Genomic DNA, 17860 nt, shown 5'->3' on the forward strand with positions numbered 1-17860 from the left:
TTGGGAACTCTTACTCTGAAATGATACATAGCATCTCCTTACATGCTACTGACTATTTCCTTCTCTCAATTATTTCTCCTCAAAGACACCAGACAGGATATCACCACCTAAAACAAAACTGAGAACTGGCATTTTGAAGTCTAGACATGATTTCCTCTTTTGGAAGCCTCCTCATCTCTGTACCTTCCCCAAGTAACCACACTGGGGGTAAAGAGTTCTCAAGGTGGCCTCATTTAGACCTTTTGTACACAGACAACAGTTCAAAATAGCATTTATTTCTTTACACCAGAACCACGTGCTAATAACTTGGTCGATAACTGCATTGAATCATCAACCCTTACTTTTAACATTTCGATCTTTACTCCATGTCTCAGGGACAAGGAGGACACAACATGGATCATTCACACTGCTGGGATGCCAGGACCTCTATCAGTATCTCACACAACTTCCTTGACATGCTTTTTGTATTCTTGAAAAATGCTGCTGTTTCTGTGGTGATCTTGGTGTTGTGTTCTCCAGCTACACCTTTGTGAGTTCCTGTGGGCATTCTGATGTCAGGCTTTCAGAATGCACGACTGCATATGTTACCTACAAATATATGCATTACCTATGCATGGTAATATTCATTGCCCACCTTCATTTTATACTGCACTCTGTATGTATTGCAAATAAGTTTAGCCTCTGTCTCCATTCAGACTGCCAAGTCTGACCTTTGTTTAGCTGTGCTCTTCAACTCTCTTACTGCTTTTTCATTAGGGAATCATTTTCATTTGCCTTCCACATGCACACTGCTCTTTGTAAGAAAAAAAAAAAAGCTCTGTTTCTCACTCTGACTGACTTTTAGTTTTGTCTGTCTGGCACTGATGCTGGGAGGTTTTTTGGTCTGGAGAACTACTTTGGGGGTGTGCACAGCACTGCTTTGAATAAGGGAGCTGAACAGTTCTGATTCCATTCTCGTGATAGAGGGGAGACTCTAGCTGCTCTTATGAAATGAGCAGCTGGAGGGACTGCAGCTCCCCTTCCCTCTGCAGGTGAACCTGTCCCGTGTTACGTTCAGCAAAACACAGACTCAAGAGGACTGAAATCAATTTGAATTCCAGGAACAGCCCTTAAGATTCCTGATTTCCTAAAACTAGAAAACTGTTTCCAATCACTCTTTAAACTAAAGGACTTTGGACAATCTGAAATGCTTGGTTTTAGCATTACCCAAAATCTTAATTTTTCATGTTAGCAAAAGAAACTTTTCATCTTTCATTTCAAACTAACCCACATTTTTGGTTCAGCCACAAGATCAAAAGCAACACAAGCAATCACAGCTCTAATCACTTCTATCACTACTTGCTTACTAGTCAAAAATAAAATTCCTATGAATTATTTTTACACTACTACGTAATGCTAGAGAAAATGGTCTCAACTGGTCTCTAGTTCTTTCTAAAGAAGGAAAAATACCCCTTTCCCAGATGGTATTCTTCACATGGCATTCAAACAACCTTCCAGGAGTTTCCAATCCTCTCCATTTCTCCCACTAGAGCCCATGGTAAATCTTGGGGTTTGGGATTAACAGGTTTCATTTTATTTTGCCTGGCAGAACATACTTGAGAATGGCTTGTAGCAATATCAAGGGAAAAAAAAAGGAAACAGTTTCGGTAGGTGAGCATTCCAGCTGTGTCCACTGATACACAGGCAGAACACAAAAGCATGGGGCCCTCAGCGACGTGTGAGAATACAGCACATCAAGGTCCATACACTGCCCCTTGCAGAGCTATATAAAAATTGATGGTGAAGTGAACCTGAGTAGAAGGAAGCCTTTAGATCTCAGATACAGACCTCTGAATTCAACCACGAGATCCCACAGAAGGTTAAGGGGTCTCCTTTCAAAAAACCCAAGGCATGAGGGGAAGACCACTGGCTGCATTCTCCAGCTTGCACACAGCCTTGGCATCAATCCAGGTCAAGAAAGCTTCCTTTTTTTTTTTTTTTGGTCACAGTCAGCAACACAAGCCAGAAAATTAATCCCACTGCCAACTATTCTTTGCACAGGCATCAAAATACCAAAGGGACTCTGTGGACTTGTTGCTGTTTAGCCAGAAGCTTGTCAGGACTTCCTGGAACAGAGAGAACACGGAGGGGCCTTACACCTTTAGTGGTTCTTGGTTAAGTCAGAGACACACGTCATGAGCATGCTGCAGTTACACAATCAAATTAAATGTTGTACTGAGCATCCTGTCTCCTTCTCCTGACCACTCCCCCTCTCTCACACACACGCAGTGGGAAAACCTACTTCAACAGGTCCCAGAGAGATCCCTCAGCAACCCAAGTTTTGGTTGTCTGTTAAAAAGGAAAGGCTTCCTCATGCTGCTCTCTGGTATCTTCAGGAACAAGAGGCTCAAGGTCATCGCAGGCCTGAAGTCAGAAGAACGGCACAACTTGTCTTTCAACAGGCCAGCCCACTTTGTGAGCTGTGGCCGTGCTGGAAGGAGACACGGCTGTCAGAAGCAGCGTGCTCAGCACAGACGTGACACTGGACCCACACAGGGCTTCTGCTGCCTGTGCTTGTCAAGATGCCAGGGCTGGACACGGCTAAATACCCCAGGGTGAGGGGAAAGCCCCAGTGATTTTCAAGTCACAGCTGCTACATCATTTGCACAGTGGAGAAAAGCCTTAGTAAGATAGAGGGATGCAGAGAGAGCTGGCAAGTTTTTCCTTACTGCCCTTTTTCTAGGCAGTGGCAGATGAATGTGCCGTGGAGTCTCAGGTGTTCTGAACAAAAGCTATGGAGCCAGTCCCTATTTTGGTGGTAGAAAAGGAACTGGCTTTCTGGGGAGAGCCAGAGACAAGCCAAGCCAGTTTCAGACTGTCATTTTTCCTACTGTCTCATTCTGCTCAAATCACAAGCTGGAAAAACTGGAAAGGTAAGCAGTCCAAATTAATGGGAACATCAAGTGAACTGGTTTGTTTACGTATCGGTTTAACTGGAATAGGGAGCACAATTCCAGTTTTGGGCACTAGCTTTGCAGACATTCCCTTAACTTACCTTCCACCTGAGAAAGCCATGTGCAGGCCTGAATTATTCCTGGTCTGTCCCCAAAACACATCACAGTTTCCTGAAGCTTCATGCTAGCATGGCACCCCATGACCACAACTCTTATTACTGGATGGCAACATTCATATCCTACCAGCTCACTCCATGTAATTAGGGGTGGGGGGGAAGCAACACCACAGAGCAGGAAGTTGTCTTTTTCCTCACACTGCTCTTCATGCATTATTGTTGCCACATCTTAACCTGCAGAACAGTATTTGCCCACCAAGCTGATAACTTCTCTTAAGCAAGAAAAAGCACCTCTTAGGAGTCCTACAACCGGTAGGAAATAATCAATTTAAGACTAATGATTAAAAAAATCCCCAGGTATATATTTATAGCTAATTTCTACCATAGAGCAGACTCCACCAGATGCTCAATTGCATTTCCTCCTTAAGAGCAAACAAGGGCTCCTGCAGATGAGACCTTTCCAGCAGAGCTGTTGCAGATGGGCAGATCATGGTGTCCTGCTAACTATCCCTGAGACCACAGCGGGACAATGATCCTACTTGCTAAAAGCAATAACTTAAAGTAAGCACCACAAAGGGAAGAAAAGTGACATGGATCTTGCACATCACTCCTCTTAACGTTTTTTACTTGGAATTTTTTTAAAACTGCAGGGTGGAGCCATATTCTGCAGACAGTGAAGTTTTAAGAGTAGTGGCTTTGCTACAAAAGTCAGCGAAGGAGTGAGTGCCTGATGCCCTCTACACCAAGGGCTGGTCATCCTCACCATATTCCATATTATCAGCAATCCCAGAAGGCAGCTTCTTCTGTGTGCACATTAAAAACCTGAATGAAAACACAAATGAGTCAAATTGCCTTGCACACTTTAAAACTACAGTTTGATGTAACTGCAAGTCATTGCTATTAAAAGTTTTATTAAAAAAAAAAAAAAAAAAAAAAGTCCCAACCTGCCAAATAAAGCCCCATGGTCCACTGCTGAGTGTTAATGACAATTGCTGCATCCTGGAAAGCTGTTCAATAATAAGGTACTACATTTCCCCTCCAGGACCAGAAATCAGGTACTGTCATCTACATAAAGGGCATACACAGGAAAATATCCCACAGCCATGTATCTCACGCAGCAATCGAAATCTTGGACACTCTCTGCATACAGAAATTTGGGTTTATGACAGCATATTTCAATTGGTCAGTGTGCTAAAAATCTCCAGTCAAGATTCCTGACTTTTCCAATTAAGCTTATGGACAAAATCCCTTTTTTCTTTTAATGACATTGCCATTTATTGCAAAGCTATGATGAGTTCTTATCTCATTGTGGTGCCCCGTGATAACTCATTATTCACTGAGCTTCACTTTTTGATGTATGAGGAACAGCAACATATACTTAAATAGTTCTATTTAAACTGGTCCTATAGTTGAAACAAATCATTCCAAGAACAGCACTGCATTACACTCAGAACTGCTCAAAAGCTTAGGATACAATATTCTTCAGTATTCACAGAGCTTAATATCTTCAAACAGAAATTACTCAAGTTGATGTATCTCTCATTATTATTAAGTCAAAGTTCTTCCAAATGAGAAGAGGATGATTGATAGTCAGAGATTACCAGGGCCAACACAGTGAGAGATCACACTCTTTATGGCCAAAAGCAATCCTGGGAGGGCTCAGTTTCCCCACAGTTGAGCATAGAAGGCTGCAAAGCAACCTCAGCATCCCTTGTCCCAGAGCCCAAGCACCTCCTTCATTTCACATCAGATCTATCTGGTGCTGATGGACAACAAAGCATTGACTAGTCCTTCTAGGCCACGGGTGCAATGCAAGCTTTCAAATTTTATATAAGAGGGAAAACAAAAGAACACCCAACAACAAAAATCCCCCACAGCCAGAAAACAACACATGCACCAGCACAGCTCCAGGCATCTCCTCCACCCCCCCAGTTACCCTCCAGAAGGTAAAGTGAGATGTCAAGACCTTTCCAGGAATAAGCAGCACTGCTTGGTTCGGGTTTTTTACTCTGCCTAATACTGAAGGGATTGGTTGGAGAATTCAAGTTGGTTAAAGGTGGGGAGTCCAGTTCAGGATGTCAGTAATACCTCGGAGAGTTAAAATAGGGTCATTGGCCTGGCCTGTTCACTACTAGCTTCCTACACCAGATGCTTCTGGCACACCGATATTGCAGGAGAGGAGGAGCCAGATTCACGTCCTAAATTGCACTTAAGTCACTGTATCTTCTATTTTCTTCTGACTCCTGGCCTTCAAGCAGGGCTTTAGGTGGAATTTAGGCCATAAGAACCTGGTCTTCAGCCTCTCAGTAAGGGGAAAGACCCGCAGCTGACTTGGGCTGGGAGATATCGAACACTTTACAGGAGAAAATACACCTGCTGAGTGTACTAATACATATACACACATACACACACAGCAGCACAATTCTTCTGCCTCAGGGACCCCCAGACTTTAAACTCTGACCTGCGACACAAAGAAAAGCAGAGCTGAATTTATACACATGAAGCATGCAGCAGCTGGACACTGCTGGAGGTGAAGTGTGGGATGTGAACACCCTCCACCTGCTTGCTGACTGTGCCCTGCAGGATCCAGAAGCCAGTTTTCAAAGCAAGAGCTTGTATGTAACACCCCTCATCCCTGTTAACCACTGTGCTGCGTACTGAAAGAAAGTACCTGAAATGTTTCCAAGAGCACAGGGAGTGTTATTTCCTTCCCATAGCTGTTATTTATCAGGAAAGCTTGTAAGCAGATAGTATCTCAGGCACAGGTAAGAAAGATGGCAGAGTTAACATATCCAAATCTTTTTCACACACAAGCACACACCCTGAAATAGGCCAGAAATGCTAATTGTGTTTATTGCACTATAGTATAAACAGCAATTACGAAGCTAAAGAAAGTAACAAAGCATTCCTGCCTAAAGGGTCTTCTCCGGGCTACCGTGCATCAGAGAAAAGACAAACATAGAAGCTTAAGACACAGTAAAAGAAAAGCTCTCCCCAGATACAAAGTCCATCATTGTGTCCTAACACGCAGAGCATCCTCCCAAAAGCACTTTGGGAGGCAGCAGACAGATACAGTCTATCTCGCACAGCCTTCAGCTTCAGTGGCACAGGAGGGTTTCACAGTCCCTGCCTGCAGTCACAACAGCTCCGCAGGGAACGGGCTCAGCAGTTCTCACCTCAGAACAGGAACGCTGCTGCAGAAAGCCTACAGACCCCATCAGCCATATCCCCCTACCCCAAACCCAAGGTACAGCAGGGAACAGGACAGTACTTGGAACTGCTAAGGTCAGTAGTGCAGAGTCACTGTGAAGTAGTAAGGTCACTGTGCAGAGTCAGCTCATAAGGGATGTTAAGAACAAGCCTGCAACTTGAACCCACCCATCGCAAAGAAGCAGAAAGGAGTTTCCTCCATCCGTGCACTTAGACAGGAACCTGTCCTTCAAAAAGCCAAAGTGCTTTATATCCAAGGCACCAGCACCCCGTATCCTCCACGCAGCAGAGCAGGACTTGGTTCTCTCTGATGAGGTAAGACTGATGATTTCCTCCCTGACATTCCCACCCCAGGCCAAGTCAGCCGAGGTCTTGCAGGAGCAGTGCCCTAAACCTCCAGACTATCCCGTGCAAGATGGAGAGATGACTCTCAGCTCCTGCAGTAAAAACGAATCCACCTTGCAGAACAGACAGTGGTTAAAATGCAGAGCAGGAATGGGGAGCAGAGAGGCTCTTCCTGTTTGCAGAGGCACTCCCCAGGGAGGAAAAGCCACTGGTCCCAGCTCTGAGAACAACTGGTCCAAAACACCAGCTCACTGAATACACCAAAGGCCCCAGGGGCGGGCAGCGTATCCTGGACTCTCCTCTACCTCACCTCCAAATGCCCTTCAGCAGAAGGGCAGAAGCAGGAAAGACATGTCCAGTTCCATGGGTGTGCATTTGGTGAGTTTCGAGAGTGCCTCAAGAAGCTTCAGCAAGAGAACTCCCGGCTTCCACATTTAGGTCTGAACCACATACAGAGCTGTTCGCTGCTGCAAGACGAGGACATTTCCCAGTCACGCTCGGCAACAGAGAAAGGTAACAATAGAGTTGTTAACGCGGAGCACTGAGATTAAGGGGCCCTTCTTTCTACTGCCTGTTCTGACACCACATTAAAACACTCCTCTACAAAAAGATGCACAATAAAACTCTTTCTTGACATCACAGGAACACTTAAGACTAAGTTAATTGAGTCAGGGCCCAGTCTTCTCGTAAATCAAGAAAAACAGAATATATACAAGACTGGTCATTTTACACGAACAACAGAGGACATTTTTTAAAATCAGACTTTTTTCCTTGTGCACTCAATACTACTAAATTTTGCCTTGTCCTGTGCAAGGCACACGAGGTTAGAACAAAACAAGGTCTTCTCCCACACCTGATGTGACATTGGCAGTGCCAGATGTCTTGCTGCTCACCTTCCCACACCTGGGGGTGTCCCACAAGTACCCCACTGTTTCCACTCGATGTCGTGCTTAAATAAAGAAAAACAGTTTACCAGTGTCACTCCCTCTTCCCAGTTTTTGGGCCACTGAGGAGGTGCCACAAACAAAAGCGAACAACATGCAACTGCTCCATTTATGTGCCCCAAGAACTGGCTTTGCACACTGGTGCCTGAAGAACAGGCACATTGCAAAAGCATTATGTTTCCAGTGGCAAGATGGATGGGAAAAGTGCCAGCCACTAGCTATAACCCTTTTGTCATGCCAATTGCTGGCTGCTATGAGGATGTACTTTAGATACCTCCTTAGAGAAGAGCTCTGCATCTCATCCTTCCAGATGGAGGAGGAATGATTCATACACACATAAGCATGCTAGAATGATGGCTGAAGAGAAAACATTTTCTTTATGTTTTCTGTTTTGCATTACAGGCATGCTCAGGGGCCTTAATCACAGCAAAAACCGAATTGAAGACGATGACACGTTTTGCCCCAAAGAATGCTTGTGCAAAACCCCAATTCTACTTCTCACTGGCAGTGTCAGGCCTCATGTTGCATGCACACACCTCACACGCCTCATTTCCCTGCTTTCCCCTTTTCACAGCGTTTCTCTGCACAGAACATGACAGAATAACTCCACTCACAAAGCCACCAAATCACAGAGTGACAAACACAGGGGAAAGTATCCAAGGGAGGGATCAGGAGCTGGGAGCTCTAAACTGACCAAGGACTGACTTGTAACGCTGAAGCAAAGCAAAGGATCTCTCTTCTCTCCAGACACACCAGGGACTGAAATGCACACATTTACCAGGCCTAGAATGGTTGATAAATGCAGAATAGATAGAAGGCTCAGCAGCCAGAGCACTTGTCTGCATGGTGCCTGTTTCCTTCACGGAGGCCACTGCAGGGATCCTCCTTCCCCATCTTACCTGCACAGCACCTTTGCCACACACTCACACTCCTCTCAAGGGCCCTGCACCCTGTGAATCTCGTTCTGTTTCTCAGTATTAACCTGTAAATTCCCACCTATTTCCTTTCCTTTGGTCTCTCTGATTTGTGAAGTCCTTGGAGTAAAGATTATCTGTATGCACCTGGAAAGTACCTGAAATATCCCGAGTCCTACCGTGAGTAAATAAACAAACAGCAGTGCATAAGCACACAACATGTATATTAAACCAAGCGTGCAAGAGTCAACTCTGACAACAAAAAATAAGGCTGTAGCTTCCTCCTAGAGACAGTAGCAGTAAATCTACACTTTGGGGTACATCCACTGGCCAGGAAAACCTTCAGATTTGCCTTCCCTGCCACACATTTCCCTCCTTTCCCCATCACGCTATCCATTTCTGGAATCCATGCCTCACTTTTTATTATAAATTATTCTAATCAGTTTTGTGGCATGGCAGAAATCCAGCATAACCTTCAGAAATATACATGCACACATTGGCTATACAGCTTCTTTATTTCATAGGAGCCTTTCAAGGGGCCTGGTGCAGAGTCTGGGAGGATTTGGCAACCCTTCTCAGCAGCACCCCTGTGGTGAAGACCCTTTCCTGAAGGGTGCTAGATGCATTCACCTATACTATTTTCTTTCTTTGTAAAAGAAGGATTTTTTTTTCCCCCCTTAATCTCTCATTAAAGCCAGGAAAAAGTGTTCAAGCAGGAATTTTTTCCTCTGCTGTTTTTCAGGTTGAAGTAGTATGACTTGGGGGTGGTGAAGGGACTAGAGAGAACATCTGAAGTCAAATGCAGACCTTTTTTTTCCACCCCATCCTCTCCTGATTGGGAAGATTTAAGACAGGCTGGGTAATTGCTCCAGCTCCTTCAGAATCAGGGTTCAAGTCAGAAAGAAAGGCAAAGGAAAAATAATAAATAAAACAAAAAGCACAGAAAGCCCCAGCAACTATAAGGGTTCTTAACTTTTCCTGGGTAAGAAGCACAGGCTACATTTGTAGCTCTTGAAAACATCCCCACACAGTTTGTTCACTCATGCTGTTAATTGCTCCAGAAGGAATCTGGATCTTTGGCTTCCCTACAAAACTAATAAGGAAGTCTGAACCCCACATTGGGGAGGGACAATAAAATAAAAACACAACAACAAGGAATCTAAACACAAAGCACTACCATCTTGTTAAATAACACGTTAAGAACTCATCTGCAAGTCTGTCTTAGCCAATGAGGGACATAAATCAGGAAGATACAGTAATACTCTCTAGTATGCAATTAGTCACTGCTGTAAGCACTTTAACTCTGGATTTCTTGGATTATACTCTTGTTTGTAACAACTATTACTGTTGCTTTGTAGGAATGATATGATAGTTGTCCAAGCACCACAATCAAATTATGCTACCAGGACATTTGGGCAATGGATTATCACAGCAAAGGAAATGGATTATCACAGCTTTTATTCTCAACAAGGGTAAGAACAAGATGAGATATCATTTTGAACGTGGCAGGAGGGACAAGTAGAAAACTCTACCTGAGATTTACTTTTTTCCTTCTCCCTCTTTTGGACTTTCCAAGGTAGGAATGCTAAAAAAAAAATTCTACCAATCTGAAAAGACAGAAACTGCCTTTTGTAGAATTTGCACGGAAATATCTGAACACAGAGTTAAGTTCAAAATATTCCAAATCAAAGGAACATTTAAAATAGCCTCCTTGCATTGGTTGAATTCTGGAAGGATGCCTTGTTCCTGGGCATTTCCCATTGCATATCTGTCCACTGCTGCTTTCACTTGACATCAGGTAACAACCTGTGTTCCTTTGAAAAGGTTTAATAGTTTAAAGGTTCTCTTGAAGAGCTGTACCATTTACATCACCACTGAAAACCTGTCTCATTTTATACCTTAGTTCTCACACCGCATCTCAAAACAAATATTAGCTTTTTTAACTTCACAAATCTTGTCTGATTTTTTTTTTTTTTTTTAAGAGTATCTCGATACCTTCAACACATAAACACATATTTTTTTGGTGCATGGTACTCAAGAGACCCTGATTCTGACCTCAATTTCTTTGGCAACAGCCAAATATTCCAGTACAGGATGAGGGAAAACACACTAACTAGTCTTAACACTGTGATGCAGTTTGAGAGATCACTAGCAGCCTCTCCATATTACAGATAAGGAAAGACTAAAACAGAAAAAAACAGCCAAATAAATAGAAGCAGAAAGCCAAACTTAGAAAAAATAAAAATAGAAGTGAGCTCCACACAGGATAGAAGCAGCAAAAAAAACCCTGCTCTGCTACAGCACAGGGCACGTGCCTGAAGCTGAGGACACCTGGGTATTATTCCTGGCTGTGGTCCTGACTCCTTCTAGATGACTGCACCAGTTCATGTCACACCTCCAGCAGGCTCCGCCTTCAAGTTTCCCATCTGGGCTCCAGGGTCAGCAGTGGTGAACCTTCTCCTTGCCAAGGATGGAGGACACTAAATACTACTGGCATGCCACACCTCAACGTGGCCCTTAGCACTGCATGACAGCAGCACAACCGCTTCCCAAACCAAGCCCAAGAAGTGTGGGCCACAGAAAACAGGATCTGGATGACAGTCCCCCAGATCTCACATTCCCACCATGAGCTTTTTAAGGAAGGCTCGGTTGCTATTTATTTGTACCCTGCGTGGGGCAGTGTTATTTGGAGCTGTTATTGTGATTCTATAAGCAAGCAGCGACACTGGTAACAGTTGATTAAGACTAGAAAGAACAATAACAAACGGGAAAAAATTTCTCTGGAAAGAAATGGAGGGAATCAAAACAACAACAAAAAAGGGAATTCAGTAGGACAAAAAAGGAGGAAAGCAGATGATGAAAAGATAACTAGAAGGAAGGAAACCTAAAAAAGATAATCGAAAAGTGAAAAAGGCATCCAAAGGAATATATCTGACTTCATTTCAGCCAAAAACATGGTGTGGGGTTTTTTAATAACAACACTGAAACTGGGTAATCAAACAAGCAGTATTTTGCTTTGCCCCACAGCAAGTATATGAATATAGACTTTTAAATTTTTAAGAGAAAGAGTCCAAGCCCTCAATGCACTTGTTCTCAGAACTAATGCTTTAACCACATTAGCAACAGCTTATGACAGGACTGCAGAGTAACTATGATTACCTCTCTATCTAGAAGCTACTTTTTCAGAGTCATCATCCTTACTATAATTTTGCAGTTTTTACAGACCCTTGTCTTATCTTGAGATTCCTCTCTATTTTATATGGTAGGAGCTAAAGAGGTTTTGTTCCCTTTTTTTCCCCCCTCCATTTCTGTGTTTTTAAACTGCCCTTAACTGGACACACATGGCAATGCCAGATATGAAGAACTGTGGATCACTACAACTACGGGCAAATATTTTAGAGAATCAGAAATTTAATTGCATATCACGTTACTCCAACTTCTCTGCCCTTCCTGTCACTTCACCTGCTCGTAATCATTAGAAAGCAGAGTGTCAGTTCTAAGCTGTAGTTGAGCACTAAAAGCACCACGCTGGCCCTCACTGGATCTATTTAATTAGAGATTAGGAGAGACAAAGCATGGGGAGAATATAAACATGATTTTACCAGTCTATCAGTAAACAGGTTTGGGTTACCAAAGAGATAAGACCAAGGCTGCCTGTTTTATCCGTGCAGCCGGACCGGCGAGTTTACTTTCACTGGAACCACGCCTCCATCAGAATTCCCTCCGAAATGTCAACGTGAACCATATTATTAATTTTCCAAGTTGCTGACCTTTAGTGTTGTCTGCATCATAAATCCAGAATTGCGAACTGTTTCTGTTCGTACAGGAACGTGCTCCACGCATCTCACGGTATCTGAACTCTGCACACAGGCTGCTCACACGTCACAGAACAGATGCTCGCTGCAGCATCCCTGAAGAAGCTGCTGAGTTGGACCTTCCTAGTTCCACAGAGTCCACCAAATTAGCATCAGTTATCCTATCCAGCACAAAGGCAAAGAGGTTTCCTAGGTTCCCCCAAAGTTCTTGGTGTATCCTTGCACAAAAAATATTGTTTCAGAGTATTTTATCAAGGGTCATAGCATACAGTCACATTAAAGTAAAATAATTTGATTGTGAACTTGAGTTTAATTTCAGTCAGGAAGAAGGAAAGAAAAAACCCAAGTCCTTGGATTAGAAGACAGTCATTCCCCACTTACAGCTCCTCCCAATTAAAATGTTTTATATAGATCATCAGAACCTAATGCATCATACACGTTACACAGTGTGCAACATAAGGCTGTCGGTCTGTCATTTCTCTGGAAGAGCTCAATGTGATGAATGATCTGGTTACTCCTCTTTCTGGCATAAAAGCTGGAGAAGCTTTGAGACAAAGAAATAAAGGCCAATTTACAGGGCTTAATATTATCCCCCCTGACTCACACCTCTGAAAACAGTTAAGGTCGCTATTTCTCCTTTATATTGACTGTGGATTTCAGTACATCACATCAGAACCCTCCAAACAATTGAGAGAATTTAATTTAAAGCAGAAGCAGGAATGTCAGGAACATATAGCATTTGGGCTACAACAAACAATGCCACACCAGCATGTCATATGAAAAATAACTGACCTTCCCTCTTGCCTCTGCTGACAAACAGACACACTTTAAGACACTTGCAGGCCAGGATGTCAGTGTGATTTCTGGAAGACAATCTAATAAATAAAGACTTAGTTTTTAAAACCTCCCAAAACTGACTACTTATTGCCTGAACTGAAAAACCTGCCTTTCCAAATCAACTAATGGTTTGGCAAGCCCACTCAAAAGGCAAACAAAAAAAAAAAGCATCTTTTCCTTTTAACATGGAATCTGCAATAAGAAAAAGAAATCAGGATTTTATTGATTTCCATAATGCCATCTCTACAGCTTAACAAACTCACTCAGTTGCTAATGCACTGATGCTATGGAGCCTTCCCATATAATTATACACCCTCCACTTTGCTGAGCCCCAGGGCGCTGTTTCCAACTTTCCAGAGGACCACTGCACCAAAAGTAGAAATAAAAAAACCTCTCTTTCATTACCCAAAGCAAGCTGCAAACCGAATTTTGCTTATTTAAATGGGAAGTTAGAGAGACTTAATTTTGAAGGCAGGGAATAATCTGCCAGTCTGCATATATTTTCAGGTTTGATATCGTGACAATGAACTCTCACTTAAAACTCTCCCCACTTCTAATATTTTTTTCTTCCTAAGAGTACACAAAATACAACATATAAATATTGCAACAATTACGATTTCCAGGGAGAGATTCTAAAGTCCTTCTCAGCTCAGAAGTGTTTCAAGAGGGCAATTCAGAATCAGACATGGAGACTTTTGTGAATGTCACTGTAATTAACGTTATTAAAAAATTACAAAATGCTACCATTCCTATAGGGAATATTTTGTAAGCTAATGTATACTTCAAATATGTTTTTATTAGGTTTTTGTTTTAAAAAAGCAACTCTGGAACACCTCCTAAACAAAATTTAAGGAAGATACCTTCTCAAAGTCTAAAATCAAAGATGTCCTAAATAATTAATGCCATTTTTCTCAATTTCTCAAACAAATTCAGCAGTCCATATCCAAACAGGGAGCTCCAGTATATTTCAGTGAGAGTTTTGTTCAATTAGGGACTGCAGAATTTGGCCCAATTAATCTAGTACTGTCTATCTGGAAAGAATGTAATGCAACTCTGCAGTGTAAACACCCTCCCCAGTGACTGTACCCAGAGTCCCCTTTCCTGCTCCCCCTGTTTATCCTGCCTTGATAATTCAGATCCAACTGCACTGTATTCATCATGTCCATCATGATTCAATGTGCCATTTGCGCTACAATAATTAATTTTGCTATGGTTTCCCAAGCATATATTAATTTGGAATCGGTAAATCTTATTTCCTCTGAGAAATTTCCTCAGAACTGGGTGGATTTTCGTTCAACAAACAAACAAGTTGACAGTATCAATACAGAGTTGGAGAACCACTAAAAACAATCTAGTTTGCATAATTAATGTTAATTACAATAACATCTCAATCAGTGACACAAAGGCTTAGCAATGAACACAGTCATAGGAGGAAGTGAAAACATCAAACAAACATGAAAGGTTCTTGTCTTGTTCTGAAAGAGTATCAAGCAAACTTTCAAGAGATTTATAAATAAGAACAGAAAGGCAGAAGACAGTTCTGCTTTGTTAGACATATTTTCTTTACAGGCTGCTTAGTACGGGAGCTTTCTTCTGAGAATGTAACAAGACAGTGGATCTGAGCTGTGGACACACCAGATAATACTATCTTTTTACAACATCACATCCAAGTCATTAGCAACTGCTTTAAAGAGAAACAACTGGCGGCCCGATCCTTCTGCCAATGATTTCAACAGCAAACAATTAAACAATGTTTGGGATTCTAGAGACAGAGGGGAATTTAAAAAAAAAACAAAACAACTCCAACTTGAACTCAGTGTGTAGGTATGGAATCCCTCAGGCAAAGAGGAATTTCAGGACAAGATAATTAATATTTCAACAATCTTTTTCCTATTTCCATAGCAACAAGGGAAATCTAAACACACAGAAAACTTACCTGTTTCACTTGGCAGCACAGAAGTCTTAAAACAGAGGGGTTTTTTTGGTACGGTCACTTAACGGAGCAGATTTACATTTAACCCTCAGAAGTCTTCCTCACGGCCCAAGAAAAATACTTATCCAACATATTCTCATTTTAGAGGAAAGGAGGAGGGAAAAAAAAAGTCATGAAAAAATAAGCTCCACTCTACCTCACCCAGGTCGGTGCCGTAGTACACAAGTAGTCACACGGGCATCGCAGGGAGTACCTGCGCAGTGAAGCGCCACTCCGGGTGAGTAAGGGTGGTGTAATTGGGTCTGATGAGGGAAGGAATCAGAGCCTGTCACTTCATTACTACAGGGGCCTTTCTGAAAACACGAGTTTCTTGATTACTCTTCACATTAATGCAAATCTGCTCCGTTAATGAAGTCACACTGGTGCTAAACTGGTACCAGAGGAGAAACAGGCCCTGTTTCATATTGATTTAAGGGACCACAGCTCAAGGACCTCCCCATAAAGGTAAAATTTAGGAAGTTACCAGGTTATGTTGGGCAAGATACTCCTTGGGAAAAGGACTGATTTTCTATTTGGTATCATTCTCACAGCTGATTTTTTATTCCACTCCCTCTCTTTATAGATAAAAGCAAGACAAGATGTGGTAAAGACTTCATTTCCTCTAGAAATTTACTGATCTTAAGCACACTTAAGACTACACTTGAGTACCCAGTGAGTAAAGCCACACTTTACTAGTATTTATTTACAAGGGTGCTTGCCTTAAAAAAGAGAAACTCCATGTGGAGGATTCCCAGAATGATGCTGACCTTTCCTCTTGACAAAAGTTCAGTAGATTTATTTTTCAGATGCTTGAGAAAGATGATTTTGGAGCGCTGTGAGGTTTGGTAAACCTTCAATTTAGCAATTAGCTTCCATATGATATGAATTACAAAGATCAAGCAATTAATATTAATAAATAAACCCAGTAAAGTACCGAGGCTTTGGACACCCTGTGTATGGAAAGGCTGCTGTATCTGCTGAGGGTTTTCCATGCCTCTGTTTTATTTTAGCTACTCTGAATGTACAGCACATCAGAACATATAGCACATTCACGTTTCTAGAAATGCATTAAGGAGAGAGAGAGAGAAAAAAAAAATTAAAACCCAATAGCAGTAAAACAGAGACATAACGTGAAATGGTTAAGCACTCCCAAAATCAAGCCAAAGCCACCAAAACTCCCCGCTGCGGACCACGGCTTCCCCCTTCCACAAAAGGCAAGTCAAGCCCAGGTAACACCTAAACATCCAGGAACGACAGGGTGGGGAGGAGGATGGAGCGACCTAAGAATACAAAAGGTGGGTTTCCCCCGGTTTTCCAGGATGGACAGTGCCCTGAGCCTGGTACGGAGGGGGGAAGGGGGGGGTCTGTTCGACCCATGGGCGGCTTTTCGGAATACCCTCCCCATCACCACAGCCTCAGTCGGGGGGGGAGGGGGGAATAAATAAAACAAAACCCACAAAATAAACCGCACAAAATAAAAATTCACAAAAACAAAATAAAAATCACCACCGCCGGCAGCACGACGCGCATTAGAAGTTGGCAACGGCGCCGGCGGGGTTAGTACCTTAATTTTCTTTTTTTCCCCCCCACCCACCACCCCTTCTGTGGCGGTCCGAGCGGGCAGTGCCCAGCGCCGGGAGAGAGGGATGCCCCAACTTCGGAGCAGTTGCGGTGCCCGCGCCCCCCGCGCCCGCCCGGAGGGGCCGTGCCCGGCACTCACCCGCTCCGGGGGCTCCGCGGCGAGGACCGGCGAGGGGAGCGGGGGGTCTGCGGAGAGCGGGAGGGGTGCTGGACGGACACACACACACACACACACACACACACAGAGGCGAGGGGAGCGCTTTAAACCGCGGGGAGGTCGCTGCGAGACGCGCGGCGCTGCCCGGCTCTATCCCATGCCGCCGCGGCGGCCCCGAGCTGCGCGGGGTGAGCCGGGCGGGCAGGCGGCGGCGGCGGGGAGGATGTGACACGGTGACAAGTGCGGCCCGCCAGCCCTGTGCCGGGGGAGGGGGGCCGGGGCAGCCCAGGCAGCGCCGCCCGCCCGCACACACGGCATTGACGGCGCGGCCGTGACTCACACGCGGGAGTTGGTCACAGGGCGGCACCGCCGAGAGGGGGAGGCAGCGAGGGAGGGAGGGAGGGAGGGAGGGGGGCGGCGTCCCGCCCCTCGGCCGCCTCGCAGCCAATGGCGCGCCGCGGTGCGGCGGATTGGCAGCGCGAGTGGCCAATAGCCGCGAGGGGCCACCGCCAGCGCCCGAGCGGCCCCTCCGGCCCAATGAGTCTTCTGAGGACACTCCGCCGCCAGGGGCCGGGGGGAGCCCCGCGGGGGCGGGCGGCCGGGCCACCGAGACCAATCAGCGCTCAGGGTCGCGTTGATGGGCGGCGCGGGTGGCCAATGAGAGACGCGCGGGTGGTGGTGGGGGGGGGGGAGATGGTCACGCAGGGAGGGAGCGGGGGCGGTGGAAGCTCCGCGGGCGGGGCGGGGTCGGCGCCTCAGAGACCCCGGGCAGGGGAAGGGCTCGGCCCGGGAACCTCCTGCTCCGCGGGCGGCTCCGGGGCGGAGCGGGGTTCGGCCCCGGCGCCGCCAAGGTCGTTTCCCGGGGGAGGAAGGAGAGCGGGGCCGTGGGCCCGGTGCGGAGGAAGCCGGGTCGGCCGCGCTGGCACCGCTGAAGAGCCTGGGGAGGAGGGGGTTGTGAGATCCTCGGCTTTCCCGGGGCTTGGAAAGTGGGAAGTTGGGGGTTGCCTGTGTTTGACAGGTGTCAAGGGGCTCAAGG

At 44.8% G+C, this 17860-nt stretch overlaps 1 protein-coding gene across 2 annotated transcripts in view; it reads right to left on the reverse strand.

The window, feature by feature from the left end:
• The window catches only part of SERTAD2 (SERTA domain containing 2), an 87241-nt gene extending 70123 nt beyond the window's left edge, over positions 1 to 17118 (reverse strand). The window contains exon 1 of one of the 2 annotated variants that reach the window (XM_050316692.1): positions 16807 to 17118. The gene's annotated coding sequence lies outside the window, so the exon portion shown is untranslated. Of the gene's footprint in view, positions 1 to 15050; positions 15279 to 16806 lie in introns of those variants that run through there. The other variant, XM_050316690.1, reaches the window with a different exon arrangement.
• Positions 17119 to 17860: the final 742 nt, after the last annotated feature.

This window comes from Myiozetetes cayanensis, unplaced genomic scaffold, assembly GCF_022539395.1.
Source record: "Myiozetetes cayanensis isolate MyiCay16 unplaced genomic scaffold, myiCay2020 scf2-11, whole genome shotgun sequence".
Lineage (NCBI taxonomy): Eukaryota > Metazoa > Chordata > Aves > Passeriformes > Tyrannidae > Myiozetetes > Myiozetetes cayanensis.